A 16,320-nucleotide genomic window follows, 5' to 3' on the forward strand; every position below is an offset into this window, starting at 1 on the left:
CATCGCTCTCGGAAACGCGCAAGGCAGCCGGGCTGTGCCTGGCGGAGAGGTTTTAAAGTGAGGGAGGGTGGGAAGATGCGGGCAGTGTCCTTAGTTACGGCTGGAGGGTGCAGGGGTGCTGTGGCGTTCCCAGGGAAGCTTTGGAAAGGGGGAAAACCGCAGGGTTACCAGACTTGAAGCCCCAGCGACGTTCAGGCCAGCTCTTCAGCTACTGGAGCGCCCGCGAGAGATCCGCTCTCCTGAGAAATGGGTTGCTTCCCTCTATTTTTTTTTTGTTGTCTTTTGTGTTTAATGAACGGACCCTCTCCTTAAGCGTGCCAAAAGCATTAAACCAAGGACTTTCTAACCTCCTCCGCCCCCCTCCAGAGAAGAAACGTGCTCCCGAAAAGGGCTGCACCTGTAGGCAGGCAGCCATCCCGCTTTTCCAACCCCCTCCGCGGCTTCCCAACTCCTCCGGGACCGGACCCACAGGGGCACAGCCGCTCCCGCTCTTCTGGAGGCAACAAAGCTGGCTTCTCCCTTCGCTCTCCCCCGTCCCCTCCTCGTCAGGATCCTCCCCGGGATTTTATTATTTTAGGGAGGTGTGTGCGTGTAGGTGTCAGGCTGCAAGGTGCGTTTGAGAGTCCTCCCGCAGCGGGCAAAGCCAATATTTAAAACCTTGGGGGTCCGTGCGCCCCCTAAGCGCGATCGTCGCGCAGCGCATCTCCCTCCTGCGAGCCGGGAGGAGGGAAGGGAGGAAAAAAATAAATAAATAAGTGCGTGTGGCTTTTGAACTGCCCACAGACTGTCACAGAGAAGGGGGAAGGGAGGGAAAGAGGGAGGGGGAGAGAGAGAGAGAGAGAGAGAGTGAGAAATGCAGAGGCAGCAGCCGCGGTAGCGGCGGCATTGCTCCAGCAGGCAGGAGTCACTCCAGTCCCGGCGAGCGAGCAGGGGAGAGCCACAGCATCCAGATCGAGGAGAGAGGGCTCTGGGCTACCTGGGACTCTCTTTGGGACAGCCCAGCAGACAAATACACAGAAGGGGGAGAGAGGAAAAACATAACAAGGTAAGAAACGGTGCATCTCACTTATGCCATTTAAATAGCGAGGACCCGAGAGCTCTGCGTTTTTTAGCATTTCGCCCCCCCCCCCACCGTGGTGTCTGATGTGGGGAAAGGAGATGTAGGTTGGAAAGGAGATGTAGGTTGGAGTTGGAAGGAGCGGGGAGAGCGGAGCAGAGTGGGAACCGTGTGCCCGGGCACATTTTAGGAATATCGCTGCGAGGATCTCTATTCCTCGAGAAGGAAACCGCCAAGGAGCGGATTCGAGGCACAAACCGGACTCAAAGGCTATTCCGTGAAATTTAAATGCCCGATAAAGCTTGGGGGGGGAAAGGACGGCGTGTGCAGAGGTAGCGATGGGTGTGGTGGGGAAAATAGTGGTTTATGCACAATTTGTTTTTTCGGTGGCTCGAGTCTGTTTCCAACGGGAGGCTGCTTAGGAAAAAAAAAATAATTAAAAAAAATATAAAATCCCCCCAAACCTCTTTACGAAAGGGAACGCTCGGAGAAGGAAACGCACTACGCTGGGAAAAAGGCAGGGCGGTGGGGTTTTTTTTTGGGGGGGGCAGTGGGGGATGCACGGATGCTCGGCGGGGGCAGGGGAGTGGGCGCGGTGCGGTGCTGCGATGCGGGGCTCGGGGGGGGGGTGGGGGGGTGGCGCGTGCCCATTGTGGCTCTCAACAATGCGATTGTTCTGGGCGAGGCTGCCTTCGCGGCCACGCGTGTGTGCGGGAGAGTTTGATCCCTGCGCTTGGTGAAGCGTTTATGCTAAGGATTTATTTTTCAGGGGCGGCGGGGGGAAGGGGGGGGGGCTGACCGAGCCCTACCTGGGGGGCGGACGGGGGGACGGGGGACAGGGGATACGCACCGGCCGTCAAAATAGGCAGGGGCCATAGCTGCCCCCCCCCGGGATCACAGCGATACGCTTCGCTCGTGAATATTCATCGAATGCCGCCCCCCCCTCCAGATTCCCTCCGCTCTCCCCCCCTTTTTTTCCTCCCTTTTCAGTTTTTTCTTTTCTCTCCTCACCAAAGCAACTACACTTCCCCACGCCCTTTTTTTTCTTTTTTATTCCTTTCTCCTCCAGCTCCGCCTCGCAGTGTCGCCTCTCCCCACGCACACGCGTGTCTCTCTCCCTCAAGGAACCTTTCCCGTGCCTCAGCTGGGCTCTACGGGAAGGAAGAGGGCTCCAGGAGCGGGAGAAGGGGTGGTGGGGGAACACACGGGATGCGGAGGGGAATGAATGAACCCCCCCCGCAGCCGCCCCTGCCGCTGCCTTTGTCTCTGCCCGGCGCATGCGCGGAGGCGGGGGCGGGGTTGGGAACAAAGGCACCGCGCTGCGATGGGACCCCCCTTTTCCCCCCTTCTCCCCCCTTCTCCCCATTCCCAGCCCCCCCGCCTCGGCCTCGCCGGAGATCCACCCGCCTGGGGAGGTAAATCGGGATGCCGACACCCTTCAGTCCCCTCCACCGCGCCAGCCTGAGCTGTGCCACCCGGTACCCCCCCCACACCCCACCGCCCCCATCTCCCTGTGCAGCCCCATCACCTCGCCCAGAAAACATCATTTTTGAAAGAAAAGAGGAAGGGGGAGCCAACCCCGCCCGCGGAGGGTTTGGGTCGGTGTGAGGCTGCAGGATACCCGCAGAGCTCCCCCCGCCCCAGGCTCCAAACCCTGCAAAATGGGCTCGGGAGTCGGGGCAGCGCAGCAAAAGGGCAGCGAGAGGGTCCTCTGTGACAGCAGGACCCTTTGCGGGTCCTTTTGGTCAAAGAGGGAGAAGCGAGTGCCATGGACGTCCCGCAAGCGGGTGTCCTGTGGTGCGAGGACGTGCCTGCAGCCCCGCTCCGTCTCGGGGGGCCACTCGCGCTCTGTGTGTCCAGGCGTTCTCCTGGAACATCTCCCTCTGCCGAGGGAAGCAGGCTTTCAAGGAGAAGATTTGTATGTGCGTGTGTGTGCGTGAGTGTGCGTGCGTGTGTGTGTGTGTGTGTGTGTGTGTGTTAGTGCGACATCTTGAAATCTTTTGTTCGAATTGTTGCATCTCGATGCTCGTTCCTCCTCCGCCCTTTTCTCCTCCCAGCAGATGCTCTGGTCCAAAATTAGGATATTATGTTTCTCTTTAGGGTGAGCGTGCTGGAGCCTATTGGAAACGGGTAATTTTGTAAGCTAATGACTGGTAGTTTCTGGGTGTCGAGAACTGGTGTATTTGTCACGCCAGAGTTAAAAAATGACAAAGGGTTATTGCAAGTGAGCTCTAAAGAGAGGATGGCAGTGGGTTTTATTGCTTCCCCGCTAAGCTGATGAACATTTGCTGGAAAACATACACCCCAAGGCCCCTCACATGGTGATTAGTTGGTATTTCCAGTGTTTTCAATTAAGGTCTCTTCTGAAGAAGCACTGCCACCAGACTCCTAAAATCTGTCTTACTGTCCCCTCCCTGCTTGCTGGATGCTTGCTAGGCACCACCTAGACTGCTTGCCAGGCTTCAAACACCAGTGTAGCTCTTCCCACTGTAGCTCTTCCCACTGTAGCTCTTCCCAGTGTAGCGGTTCCCCAATAAGCACAGGAGCAGCAAGAGCATGGGGTGGGAGCACTGTACCAGGGGAGGATGTGATATCTGCTGCTGCTGTCTCCAGTGGAGATACCTTGACCCACACAATCCTTTAATATTCAAGGCATTTCTGAGAATTTCTGTCAGACCCTCCAAGATTTAGTGGGGTGCAAGGAAGAAGTAGGGACGTGACTAAAGGTTTTTGCACTCGCTGTCTCTACTCATTGTCTCATGGAACTTCATATGAGGAAGCTTTGCTTTGTGATCTTCCTGCGTACTGGGTTGTATGCAGTGAATATATTCATTTTGTCTGTCTGTTTTAGTTTCACTAGAGCACCAGCTCTGGTCTGTGAACGGAATAAACCCAAAGCGTTGAGAAATTCATAGTGGCTCTGTCTATTCTTATACGCTTCATGTGTGAAAGAGCTGATTGTGTAATTCAGGGAAATTGTATGTTGCTGACAAAAAGCACTCACTCAGCAGGTTGGGTTTTTTTTTTTGTGTTGATATGAACCTCTGAGCATATCATATCCAGTCAAAATAAAATCAACATTAAAAAAAGGTAAAACTAGTAAAAGTACTGTTCCAGTTACTGCATGAAGCAATGATAAGGTGCTTTTTCTTCCCTTTATTTTTTTTCTTTTTCTCAGGAGCATTAGAGTGTGCACACTCCATAACTTCAGAACCATCTCTAGTGCTATCTCTAGTCCTTAAGTATTTCTGGCTAAATTATGACACAACAGTAAGTCTCTGCAATAAATTGTATTTTCCAAGTGAAGCTTCTTATGTTTGTGCTGTCTTCTACTGGTAGCCTTGCCCCATGCAGTGAACCATGAAGTCCTTCAGCAGAGCCTCCCCTCTACAGCATGGCTTCTGTTTGAAAAATGCTAAACTCTTCCCTTGTGAAGGCAGCCACCCATGCCCAGATGGGATACACTGAGGAACAGAAGCTGGTTGCAGGGCAGAATCAGGCCTTCCCATGAAATCTTGTGAGAGTTCTGTGTGGCTACATTTTCAGGCATTCAGCTACCACTGAGCTACCAATTATTTAGAAACTTGCCACTGCAAGCTGATTTTGCACTGATTTTGAAAACGAATGTTCCAGAATCTTTATTTTTTCCTCCCATCTGCAAGAAGAGGATGCTACATTTGTTATTTTGTGTGCAAATCCAAGGTCTTGATTTAGGTCACTAGGTGTAAATCTAATGTCCCTGTGTATGCCCTAAATTTAATAGTTAAAATCTGAGTACTTCAAGTGAGAAAACTGGATGTTATTCAAATATAACGAAGAGCTATCAATCAATATTCAAGGCTCTAACTTCATCCCTACAAGAGAAATAGTGGCAGGCCATTTTGAACTACTTTACAGATATATAGAGATAGCTTCATAACTAAAGAAAGAAAATTTAGAAGGAGCTTGGATTGCTTCTTTTGTGTCAGTCAGGAATGGCAAGAATGAATTAACAACTAGAGAAATCAAAGAAATTCCTGAAAGCATTAGAGACTTGAAAATAGAAACCATATGCAGCCTAATAGAGGTTTCATACCATTTAGTAGGAAACCCTTTCAAGATTAAAAAAATGCAGGGGGAAGAATAGGGGAAACACCTCATGCAGAGTGGAAAGGACTTTAAAGTCCTCTCTACAGCATCTTGTATCTGCCAGCTGTCTTTCTTAAAAGCGTGATGCCAGCTAAGCTTCTTAATTCAAAATGGAGAAACGCGGTTAGTATGAAAATGTAGCTGTTGTTTATTTGATATGAAAATTCATAAGTTAAAAATAGAAGCTGACTGGCAGCAACATGAATCCTTAAGCATGAAAGATTCCTGACTTGCCACAATCTGAAAATAAAAACCTTTGACTTTCTTCAGCTCATCGATAAATATAAAGAGATACTGATTTGTAACACATGTAGAATGGTCAGGTTTTGCCTGGGAGCAAGATGTGTAGTAATTCCCTCTTAAGTATGGTTAATGGAATTTAACTCTGAGGAAACAGTTTTATTAATAAAAACCTTCTGTCTTAGGATATAAATCAAGGCCAATCTCTTTTGATGTGTTTGGTATTGTGTTCTGCAGAATAGTAATAGGCTGTATAGCTGATATGACTCGTTGGGTATAGGCTGCCAAGTACCTCACCAGTGCAGTAGTGTTGGGAAAACCACATGCTTTTTAGTCACATGTTGCATAGTTTAGATTTTAGCCTGGTAAGTAGTGCCACATATGATTATGATCTGCTGATCCAGGGATTTTTTTTTTCCCCCCTGTAGGAAATTTGAATGTCTTTTCAAAATAATTAAGTTTCTGTGTGCTACCCTACCAGTTGTTCAGAGCAGTGAGCACTTGGTGCTTAATGTAAACCATAGGACTGATGGTAGGAGCTGCATTTTGATTAGAGAGTTGTTGTCCTTACAAAGGATGCAATGCTGAGTGTGTAATGAGATTGGGCCTTAATCATCTACATTTTGCTACTTATAAAAGTATGTTGATGGATGCTTACTAATGGTGTCGCAGTGGTCATAGTACTAATGGATTAACATGAAGAGGATGTGAATGCAACGTTAAAGCATAACCTTTTACTGCAGACAAAAGCCCAGTAACTCTAATGGCAAAACTTCCCATAGGATTATTCTTAATGACACAAATCTGTGCCATCGTGACTTTAGATGACAAATGGAAGCCACTTGTCCACGAGTAGCATGATCCGGGGGGCTACAGGCCATCTCCTGTTTCAGTAGTCCTTAAGTACTTGATAGGATGTAGAGCATAACCCCTGCAAAAGGTTAGAGCCTGATTTTACTTTGTGAATTTATTTTCTGCTGTTACTGTTTTCTTTATGTGATTGTTTGGTCAAGGAGGAGGGGCTTATATTCAAAATTACAGCTTGACATTATTAACTGTTTTAGGATGAAGTTGAAGATGGCCATAGCACGATGCTGTAGACGTGTATCTACCAGGCAAATTTAAGATGATTGCTGAACTGTGGAGAAGAAGTGAGGCAAAGTTAGACAAAACAAAGAGTGGATCAACAATAGTAGAAGCAACACACATTTCTCTCATCTTACTACCTTAGAAAAATACACACAAAACAAGTGTAAATCAGGGTGTAGAAAACAGTGAAAACCCAGTTGGCAAACATGTAATCAACATGGAAGAGTAAAACCATGCGAAACCCTTTGGTACATTTGTTTGCCCAAGATAGACCAGAGCCTGGGGATTGCTACATCATCTTCCTGTAATCATCCTTCCTCAAAGCAGTGAAGCACGTAATTTGGGGAGGAAAAAACCAAAACCAAAACCAGGCAAGAGGTGGTATGAAACTAGAGATCTGGAAAAGGATAGGGTGAAACCTGCCACCACTAGATGTGGTGCTCAGGTGATTTTGGCATTCTGCATTCATATGCAAAGTTTCCTGTTGTTTGTATTTTGACCAGCACTGGTAAGTGCATGATTGCATGATTTTTCTACTAATTGTGCTGAACTGGTGGGAGGAAGCAAATTCAGTGAGCTCTGAGGTGATGAAAACAGTTTCTTGCCATCACCACAAAAGCTGAGGCAAATGGAGGAGATGTGCTAGCTGCTCTAACCAACAGGTTTCTGAACCTGATGGGCTGAGAGAGTGGGACTGAACTGATGACACTGTCTTAATGAATTTGTGTTTTAGAACTAGGAATTTGTAGAACCAAGAACTATTTTAGAATGAAGAATTTGCCTTGTAGAACATTGTCTTTTAGAACCAAGCTGTGTAAGAGCTGCCGCGTCCACTGGAATATGATAGGTCACCTGAGCGCACTCTACCCCTCCCAAGTGTAATATTGAGTAAAGGCTTCAACAGAGCTCAAGAAAACTAATATTACAGTATTTTTTTATAATCATTAGAATAATTATTAGGTCACTGAAAGTTCAGCTGTCATCCTTTTCTGTGAGTGAGCTGGTGACTTACAGATTCATGAACAAATTATTGGTGGACATGACAAACAAAATGTGGCATTCCTCATGGTGTCTCATTACTGACCAAACAATACACTGACAATCCACCAAGGCACAATGTCTTGAATGTGGCCTTCAGTGCTAAGGTACCTTCTGTTACCAAAGGTTCAAACTATAGTGCAAATCACCTACAAATGTTTTTGTAAATACCTCACACAACACAGTCACCAACACATTGTGGAGAAAAATAAACATATCAGTCAACAAATAACAAATGTAATGGATCCTCCCTGCTGTGAGAAGGATAAATATTGTGTTTTTAAATACTTGCCACCTCTATTTTAACTTGGAGTTGATATATGGAGGATGGTGTTGAGGGAAAAGAACTGGCTTTGCATGTTTTACCACAACTGTTGACAGTGTGAAGAAAGAGATGGAACATCCAAGTGCCTCACCATCTAAAACACAGAGGTGATAGGGAGCAAAGGAAGTTCTGCACTGACAGATTTGTTGTTCAGAAAAAAACCCTGTCCAGAAGTTTCGTGTGAAGCAACGACACTAAATTTACACTCTGCGAAGAGCAGCTTTTATTTACTTTCTACTTAAAAATGAAGTTCTTCAGTACATTTTCTCCTCGTTGAAAATGCTTCCTAACAGAAACTTTATATTAACATGTTGTAATATACGTTATTATCTCTGTGCACATTTGTAAATCTGTCACAGTGAAAAAAAGGTTTGGTATCTTCATGCTAGTACTTACCCATTTTTCAGCTAGGTTTGGCTTTGTGTCCTTCCTTGACATATTCATGAAGATAATTTATCTGTATTTCAATTAAATTATCATAGTTGTTATGTTGCTACTTCCCTAGGTTATCCTTTCTAGAAGTCCATATTTTCAGCTGAAAGAACCACTGAAAACAGAATCACTTATTGCCAAACTTCTTTAATTCTAAACTCTAAAACCAATGCTACTGGACCACAACTGTTTGCATGGATATAGCTCCCAATCTGTATGTTCATTAGAGTGAGATTGTATCAACATGAGAACTTGATCTTAAATGAAATTTCATGCAAATCCTGTAACAATATGGAAATCTTGGAGCTCTGCCAGGCGAAAGCATTCCACACTTTTAACTTCTTATCACTCAAAGAAATATGAATGTGATTTCTGCTTCTGCTGACTGAAAGAGAACAGATTTTTTTCCTTTTTATGTGTTGTTTTAGTTTTAAGCAAAACTGGCTCTTGATTACATTAGAAGAACAACAAAAAAAAACCAACAACCCCAAACCTCTGTATGTGATAGCTTGCATTGCCAGTCATGTTTTCAAGAACTAGATATGATTCCTGTAAGGCATTAAACAAATTGCTGCAAGATCATAATTAAACTCCATTAGTGAGTTGCAAAACCTTCCAAAACACACTTTTAGGGGAAATATTTGCTATTATAATAGACAAAGCTTGTCTGCATAAAGGCCAGTAGCTGTCACAGTAATACTGGCCTGAGCTTTTTCACAGAGAAACCCTTCTTTGGATCCACTTCTAATTGCTTGAGATTTTCATTATGTCCAAATAAAGCATAAAATCTATAAATGATGGAGACAACAACATGAGTGCTGTGCAAATTCATTATGAATGCCATCAAGATGAGGGCTATGTTCAAGCCAAATGAGTTCATGATGACAAAATACATGCCTTTTTTCTGAAGTACAAGTTTGTATCTACAGAGTGAAGACACAAAATAGCCTTTGGTCACTGTGGAGGGCCTCCAAGTAGGGGGCCGGAGAACTGAAGTGGATTGATTTAGATCATCTCCTGTACATTGTGCTCCCAAAGAAGACCAAAAAACTCAAAGCCATTATTTTCATTAGAATTACAACTACTTGTATCAGTTAGTTAACTAATTAAATAGAGAAAACAGCAATAAGAGAACCAAAACAATAGATAAGAAGTTTATTCACAGACTGATCTCTGCCTGTGAACCCTTGCAAGTTTAGAATACTAGTGTTATTTTCATGTACGCAGTGGTTTTCTGCATTGGAGTAAATTCTCACAGTCCTCCCTGGTCTTGAGCTTTCTTTTCAACACCTTTGGGGTCTGACTGTGGGTCTGCTCACAGCAGTTCTACAGTGTTGTTCCTGAGCTACAGGTTCCAGGCTTGAATCTCTTGCCTGCCTCAGCCTGACGTCTCTGGTAATATTTTCTCCTCTGAGAAGCCTCAAGGACTCCTCCAGGGAAGGAAGTCTTCTGGCTACTTGGTCTTCTTCTTAAAACAAACAAATAAAATGAGGCTGTCCTCAGGAGCCTTCTTTGTTGTCTTGCAAACACAGTGGCTTTGGTGGCACTGCATCCGTGGGCATACATGGTCTGAGGTGCCAGTCATCAGGTACTGCACTAACCATGTTCCTTGACTCCCTGCACTGGAAAGAAGACCAAAGAACTAACTTAATTATTACAAATGCCCTGTTTTATCTTAATTAATCTAGCCATATGATTCTGATTCCCTGATCTAATTAGCTAGGGAGATAGTTAAATATAATTTCACGTATCTAGGCACATTTAGCTATTTGTGGTTAAATCTGCTTACGGTTCCTAAGAGATTATGTTTCAAAGTTACACCTCCCAGCTGCCCTTAATCTGAAATAAAAAATACAGAGACTTGATCTTAATTAACATGGTGGAATTATTTTTTTTTATGTTGGCAATACATCTCGTAATTTACAATCTTGTTAAAGCCTTTCACGAAATAAGGAGACATCTGTCTCTGTTCTGCCAGTAAGGACCAGCAAGTAAATATGTTGTGCACAAGAAACGGGATTTCCATAGTCTGTGTAGATAAATATAGCTTTAGACTGTGTGTGGACAATATTTACTCTTTACTTTGTAAGAGATGGAAGATGATCAGTAACCTGAGTTAAAATAATTTAAATAAATTGAAATTAATAAATCACAGTAAAAATTCCTTGCCTATGGGATAATTCCTAATAAGGACGGTATATGCTAGCCATAAAGAATATGTGATCAGGACTACCATAAAGAGGATTTTCTTGACAATAAAGAGACAACAAGAATAACAGGGGCCCACTCACTAGTAGTGCTAAGTGATTGCAATCAAAATGCAATAAATAGTCTTTTAACTGTTTTAAAATGGACATCTGAGCTTTTCACACATTATGCACTGAACTTTTAAAGACATTACTGGCATGGGTCTTATGCAACATAGAAGAGAGATACCATTCGAGTGGATGCACATGTAAACAATAAGAGTGACCAAACAGAATCGATGGAAAGGAAAACAGAGCACATTGTTTTTATGCAGTGTAAGGAAGAGAATTATTTTTTAAGGAAGAGGTAAGAAAATAACCAGCAAGAGGTCACTTAAATGTAACTCATTCTGCCTTGCCGCAAGAAAAGGAGCTATCTAGACTTCTCTTGAGGTCCCTTCCAGCCCTATGGTTGGTAGGATCAGGCACATGGGGAAACTTTGGAACACGCTTGTTTTTAGTTCAGTTGAAACAAAATAATTCCCAAGCATGTTAATTTGTTGGCAGTATGTCTGAGCTCTTTTAGAACAGAAATCAAAAGATAAATGATAAACCCTTTGCTAAGATGCTTTATGGACATGATATATGCTAGAAAGAAATATACAAATAAGACTTTTCTAATACTGACAAGAGGAGATTTATTTTATTGATGCTGAACATTGTCGGTTGTTAAAGAGATTTCTTCTAGCGCTTTTGACAGAATTCGTGAAACTTTGAGGCTGTTCTTCAAATTGGGACTGATATACAAGAAGGGGAGTAAAGCTTACAAAAAGAACTGAGGCTTTTCAGTTCCTAAATTTTATTTCAAGACAGTGATACATAGTCATGTGGGTATGTTTGAAAATTTTACTCTGTAAGCCTAGGATGCAATCTTGTGACTGCATCTGAGGAAAGCTTTGCAATTCTGATTGATAGGGCACTAGGATGTACTTTGTTATTAATCTATAGAATGCAGAGACATTTGCTGGGTTGTTCCACAGATGAATGGAAAATCTAACTGTGTAGAAAAGGCTACGCACATGTTTTCAGCACATGGTTGCTCAGACTTAATGGCATAATAACAATGGCTTTGAAGGTTAAGGCTGATATAAATTAGGCTCATTTATAAAGAAATCCTTGGTGTATAGTCATAAATGGTTTTGAATAGACTTCACATTCAGCTGAACAAATATCTTTGTGTAATCTGTCTTTTGTGTGCAGGTGGGCAGGTGCTGTTGAAGTTCCTGGTTCAACATCAGGGGCTATCCATGCTGCAGTTACTTTGGACTATGTGTTTGAAATCAGTCAGCCTTTCTGTATCTGAGGGCAACCTGAAATCTATATAGTTTCCATAGGTGCTTACTGGAAATAATGAGCTCTTAAGAAGTACTTGTAGGACTTGTATGTATGTTTCTGCTTAATGAACCAGATTCTTGGCTAGCTGCCCATACCTTGGTGTTATTAGAGATGAGGAAATGCTCACCTTCGTTTAGCTGCTAATTGTTAGATTATTCAGCAACTGACAGATTTTTGAGCCATGCACAACACTGTGTTTGTATTTTCTAAAGGGAAACTTTCAGTGATGGAGGCATGTCTGGGAGCAGAACTAGAGCTTCGTTCTTGTTTTATTTATGTTGTTGATCAGTGAGTGTTTGCTTTGAATCTAATTGAGTTGTGCCAACAAAGTCAGTGCTACGAGCCGCTAAAATTCTATGGAAATTTGGATGGTTGGGTAGGCAGCACTGATTGGATCGGATGCTCTTATATGATATAACAGTCCTCATGTTTGCAATCATGATAAGTAAACATTTACCAAAATATTAAATCCCAGTGTTCAGTCATCTGCCTACTTTTCTTCTTGTCTTCCTCCTTGGTTCCTTTGAGAAACCAATGGTAGGTTAATTTGGATAGTATCAATGTTGAAGGCAAGTTTCCTACTACCTAAAGAGGAAGAAGTACTATATTTTTGGTGGTGAATTTGGTTTTGGTTTCTGTAAAAACTGTTCACAAGTAATCCAACCAAGGCTGTTATATCAGCTGCCTTATAGATCTCTGCAGTGCAAGAAATGGGTAAGCAAGATGAAGTGCTAAACATGACCATGCTGGAACCTCATTCAGGGATTGATATGCCCTAGAAAATAGTTTTTATCTTCCAGTATTATGTACGTGCTAATGTTTTAAGCTGCAGATCTGGGCTGATTTGTCATAGATAAATATCTGACATGTATAAACCAGATATGGCTGGCATAATTAGTTTGCTTCTACAAAGGCCTTTTCTACTGAAGAGGCAAGCCAATGAAAATAAACATGAACCTTCAAGTTTGCATTTCAGGATTAGATTATGCTTTTGAGACTGCTATCAGCAACAGTAGGATAGAAAAACATTTCCGTTTTCTACCATACGGTAACTAGCGACTTAATAACGAGTACATTTCCTAGAATGTTGAGGTTTAAGACCTAAAGCATGAAATAGCATACAAAGCCTGTGGACTAATGAGCATTAATTAAAGAAAGGTATGTATCACATGCCTATTGGTAAAGCACCCTGAGGATATTTTGCAATAAGAAAACTTGTTGCAAAACATGTAATGTGAATTATCTGAAATTTTAATGTATTTTAATAGATTTTATAGCTCTCTGTGTACTGCTGCAGCCTTTGCAGTTCTTTCACTGAATGGGAAGTGTAATACTGATAGGAGGAAAGTTTAAATAAAATCTTATCAGCAGTTTCCAGTCAAGTGAAGAACACTCTTGGCATTTTTTTTCTATTCCTTCATTAAAAAGTTTGGCATAGAACAGTTTGAGATTTGGCCATGACAGTGGAGCTGGCTGGGAATCTTTCAGTGAAATGTTTTCTACAGGAAAGTGTTTGAGTTCTTGCAGCTCAAATTCTGTAGGAATAATCATACAGGATTTTATTTCTAACTGAAAAGAAAGGGCAGGCTTACCTGCTTTGAGACAGCTGATAATTTAATGTGTAAGAAACCCATATGGACAACCAAGATCAAAATTTTTTCTCTTGCTGATTCCAGCTGCATTATTAGACTTTTCTCCTATAAAACAAGTGAGTAACATATTCAGCAGACTATATTATCCAGTTTTGGCTGGGTTAGAGTCAGCCTCTACTGATGGAGCTGACTACTTCATGCTACATAAACTACTAAGTGTCAAGAGAATAGCCCCTAGTTAGAGCGCTCATCGGGGTGTTGAAAGCTGAAGTCCAGGTCTGAACTGGACAGAGAAGAGTTGAAACATGCTCTTTGGTAGATAAAGTGACTCTTTAAGCAAAGGGTTTAAACCTGTGGCTATTTTTTTTTGCCTGTGTGACTGTAAAAGCTCGTCTAAAAATGCCATAAATACCAACCTTCTGGGAGACTGAACAGCTTTTTGCCATGTGGCTTAAGTATAAAGCCAGTGTCTTTGTTTGATTCATAAATTAAATATCTACCCCTTCTGCCATTTTGCAATATTTTATTTGCAGGAGTTTCCGGGAAGATGTTCAAGTCCCCAACTGCCAGTTAAGTGCCTGGCATGTATCTTAATCACAGAGCTGGGTCTCACTACTTCACGTTAGAGGCAAATTACGTAGTGTGAAAATTTACAATTTATGTTACAGTGATGCGTGGGATTTTTTTCCTTATTTAAATCCTATTTGCAGTGTTAGATACTTCCACCTTAAGGGTCTTGGTAGGACAGCTGAACTAAATCAGCGTGTCTTCAGGGTGGGCTGGCTGCATGCTCTCCCCTGTTTGCTTTGTATTTTCTGGCTGGGCTCCTTTTCTCCCAGCTCAGTGAGCTGAATCACCTTGCCCAGGGCTCAGCAAAGAGCCAGACTGGCTGAAAGGGAAGGGGAGCGGGCAGTGGGCCCATCCTACTTGGAACAGCAAGCTATTTAGTTTGGCTTAGCTCTATCACCTAAATACACCTTCATTTCAAGATTTTAATGATTTTTGATGTTATTCCTCTAAGCGTGTTTTTCATCTAACACAATATTTTTAAAACTATCGATCTTACAATTAGAACATGGAAACATCACATTATGGAATTAAAAATAAATTGCACTAACTTTGGAAATTAATGCCAATTGTGACATCTTCCAGTAAAATGCTTTTTGGTTTAGAATCTAGTAAGTGAATTACCTCAGTGCCAAAGGGTTAAATCTGCCCCAAGATCATTCTTTGTGTGAACTGACAAGTAAATTCCAGGGTGGGAAATCAGAACTGAATTAACTCAGACTATGGCCATCTATGTCTCTTTTGTCTGCATCTATTTTGTGTAAATGAAGACCAGCTCAGATCTTAAGCGTTCTTGTTGGTTTTGTTTCTTTGTTTGTTCTTTGTTTTTCATCTTTTTACGTTGTTTTGATTCCCATAAAAGCAAGCAATAAAACTTATGTTTTATAATCCAATCCTTTTGTTTACATCTGAATAGGTTTATGTGTAAAACTAAGGCGTGAGTAAAGAGGTAAGGCAGTAAAGGGATGCCTCAAAGCATCCAAGACTTCTGTGCCTTGGGCAGGAGCCAGGTCTCTCAAGGGGTATTGTGATCCTGACAGTGCAAGACAGCTGCAGAAGGCTCTCTAAATTCTTACTTTAATGTTTCCTTTTGATTTGAATATTAAAAATAGTGAGTGGGTTGTTGTGATAAAACTGTTACATTGAACTGGAAACTTAGGTTCATACTTTCAAGTGTTTCTTAATGTTCATTTAATGAACACTCACTGTGGGGAGTTGGGGGGATTTCCATCAGTTTTAATCAAGGATACTACATTTTAATTCCTAATACATATTTCTAATCTCTTCAAAGGAGGTGGTTTTTTTTTTTTAGTATAACAGTCACTCATGATTTGCTTCAAAAGATAAAGGATTTTTTTGTTCAACTGTTTAAACTGTAATTCCTGATTCCCACTGAAAACAGGATGTTGAGATTACAGGTTGTACTGCTTGATAGAAGTCGATTAGTAAAGCAGCAACCCAAACGTGTTGCACATAACAAATTGCTACACTGGTGCTGGTTTAAGAAATCCTTTATATTGTAAACAGGAACTTAGCACTTTTTATGAAATGTCTTACCCTGTAGATAGCTGCTCCACATAATTTATGAATATGTGTAATTTTCTAACTTAGTGTGCTTATGAGGTGGCTATAAAACTGAGCTTAATTTTGTACAGGTTTTTCGTATCTATATCTACTGTGTCAGCCATTTCACTACAGAAAAACCGTACCACTCGCTTGTGGGAGGGGAAGATAGGACTGTTAGCAAAAAATGAGACAGTTTGTCAGGACAGTGAGGTAAGTGTATTTGTGTGAAAGCATATTTTGTGAAGTGAGCCCAGCTATCATATTTTCTTTTCATACAATAATGCATGGGGTACTTTCTGCAAACTGTAACTCCTTGAGAATTGTTTTCTACCATACCCTGAGGCAATACAGTTTAAGGAAAGGACTGTCGGTGGGATTTTTGAGAAACCAACTGCAAGTAAATTTATTTTCTGATTTTATCTGGAAGTGAAGAACAGTTGGACTCTTCCTAATGCATGAGATCCACAGCTATGGATCTGCCAGTTTCTGCTTATTTATATTGCAACCATAAATGTTGGAATGTATCTGTAGTGCATTTGGTGGCTGAAGAGGTGTGGGAGTTAGCTCTGTTCCCAGCAGAACCATAGCCATGTTCATGAGGGAGCTCTGTGGGAGCTAATTTTATCCTTCTCAGAATGTTTAGCCACTTCTTGTAGAATTTCACATGTATTTTACCCTACTGCTTCTCCTAATGTGGGCGCCAGA

General features: G+C 42.4%; 1 protein-coding gene across 1 annotated transcript in view; it reads left to right on the top strand.

Moving 5' to 3' along the window:
• Positions 1-826: 826 nt before the first annotated feature.
• Positions 827-16,320, top strand: part of BASP1 (brain abundant membrane attached signal protein 1) — a 50,086-nt gene continuing 34,592 nt past the window's right edge. Inside the window, exon 1 of the mRNA XM_054060234.1 lies at positions 827-1,045. The gene's annotated coding sequence lies outside the window, so the exon portion shown is untranslated. The remainder of the gene's footprint in view (positions 1,046-16,320) is intronic.

This window comes from Cuculus canorus, chromosome 2, assembly GCF_017976375.1.
Source record: "Cuculus canorus isolate bCucCan1 chromosome 2, bCucCan1.pri, whole genome shotgun sequence".
NCBI lineage: Eukaryota > Metazoa > Chordata > Aves > Cuculiformes > Cuculidae > Cuculus > Cuculus canorus.